Genomic DNA, 2548 nt, shown 5'->3' with positions numbered 1-2548 from the left:
GGCTGTGTACAGGTGCAATGATCTGTAAGTATCTGGAGCATAAGCATTTGTGGGTTCGATGACAGGCTCAAAATGGCCAGAAACAAAGAAATTTCTTCTGAAACTCGACAGTCTATTCTGGTTCTGAGAAATGAAGGCTATTCCATACAGGAAATTGCCAAGAAACTGAAGATTTCGTACAACGCTGTGTACTACTCCCTTCACAGAACAGCGCAAACGGTCTCTAACCAGAATAGAAAGAGAAGTGGGAGGCCCCGGTGCACAACTGAGCAAGAGGACAAGTACATTAGAGTGTCTAGTTTGAGAAACAGACACATCACAAGTCCTCAACTGGCAGCTCCATTAAATAGTACCCGCAAAACACCAGTCTCAACGTCAACAGTGAAGAGGCAACTCTGGGATGCAAAAATGTCTAAAAACCTGTTTTGTTTTGTGTGTAGATTGATGAGGGAAAATCGGGATGAGTGTCCCTAAACCGGGGGCTAATGTGTGACTAGAATGATGTTGTATATAACAGCTTACATTCTTGTTAATCTAATTGCAGTGTCCAATTAACAGTAGCTATTAAAGTGAAAAAATACCATGCTATTGTTTGAGGAGAGTGCACAACAACAAAAAACGTTTATCACGGCAACTGGTTTGATACATTCACCTCTGAAGGTAAATAATCTACTTACATTCAGTAATCTTGCTCTGATTTGTCATCCTGAGGGTCCCAGAGATAAAATGTAGCATAGTTTTGTGTGATAAAATCAATTTTTAAGTTCAAATGTAGGAACTGGGGTCTACAGTTTGACCCCACTGCTGTCTCTGGCTCCACACCCACCTCACCCGGCCATCAAGATGTGTGAAAGTTAGTGTATAAGCTAATGATCCATCATGTGTGACATTCCTGGGAGAGTGTAAACTTACATTTTTTATTACCATAGCATTTTTGTATGTTCTCTATAGTTATGTACTTGAAAATGTATCAATTGACCAATTCGGCACATTTGGGCAAACTCCTGGCAGACCTGATACAAAATATTGTGCAGTAATGGAATTCTTCACTGGACCGGTCCAAAACTTTGCACACACACTGCTGCCATCTGTTGGCCAAAATCTAAATTACACATAGACTCCTATCTGAAAGTACGGCCTTTCGCTTGCATTTCAAAGAAAGAAAAAAAACTGCATGTTTTTTGTTTGTATTTTCTTTTACCAGATCTAATGTTTTTATATTCTCCTACATTTATTTCACATTTCAAAAAACTTCAAAGTGTTTCTTTTCAAATGGTATCAAGAATATGCATATCCTTGCTTCAGGTCCTGAGCTACAGGCAGTTAGATTTGGGTACGTCAAATTGAACAAAAGGGTACGATCCTGAAGCTAATACATTTTAGAATAAGGCTGTAACCTAACAAAATGTGGAACAAGTCAAGGGGTCTGAATACTTTCCAAATGCACTGTATATGGGGGTTGGAAATGATGCAGACAATTACTTTGATGGAAAAAAGTAACATCCCTGGTCATCCCTACTGCCTCTGATCTGGCGGACTCCCTAAACACACAAGCTTCGTTTGTAAATGATGTCTGAGTGTTGGAGTGTGCCTCTGACTAGCCGTAAAAAATGTAATAAAAAAATGTAATGGTGCTGTCTGGTTTGCTTAATATAAGGAATTTGAAATGATTTATACGTTTACTTTTGATACTTAAGTATATTTTAGCAATTACATTTACTTTTGATACTTAAGTCATCCGTTTTGTCACCAAAGCCCCATACACTACCCACTACTGCGACCTGTACGCTCTCGTTGGATGGCCCTCGCTTCATACTCGTCGCCAAACCCACTGGCTAAAGGTCATCTACAAGTCTCTGCTAGGTAAAGCCCCGCCTTATCTCAGTTCACTGGTCACCATAGCAGCACCCACCCGCAGCACACGCTCCAGCAGGTACATTTCACAGGTCACCCCCAAAGCCAATTCCTCCTTTGGCCGCCTTTCCTTCCAGTTCTCTGCTGCCAATGACTGGAACGAACTGCAAAAATCACTGAAGCTGGAGATTCATATCTCCCTCACTAGCTTTAAGCACCAGCTGTCAGAGCAGCTCACAGATCACTGCACCTGTACATAGCCCATCTGGAAACAGCACATCTATCTACCTCCTCCCCATACTGTATTAATTTATTTATCTTGCTCCTTTGCTTTGCACCCCAGTATCTCTACTTGCACATTCATCTTCTGCACATCTACCATTCCAGTTTTTATTGCTATATTGTAATTACTACTTATTGCCTTAACTCCCTTATCTTACCTCATTTGCACTCACTGTATATAGACTTTTTGTTTTCTTTTTTCTACTGTATTATTGACTGTATGTTTTGTTTATTCCATGTGTTACTCTGTGTTGTTGTATGTGTCGAGTTGCTATGCTTTATCTTGGCCAGGTGGCAGTTGCAAATGAGAACTTGTTCTCAACTAGCCTACCTGGTTAAATAAAGGTGAAATATATATATATATATATATATATATATTTAAGTATATTTCAAACCAAATACTTTTAGACTT

Source organism: Salmo salar, chromosome ssa19 (assembly GCF_905237065.1).
Source record: "Salmo salar chromosome ssa19, Ssal_v3.1, whole genome shotgun sequence".
NCBI classification, from domain to species: Eukaryota; Metazoa; Chordata; class Actinopteri; order Salmoniformes; family Salmonidae; genus Salmo; species Salmo salar.
Note: the sequence above shows the minus strand (reverse complement) of the source record.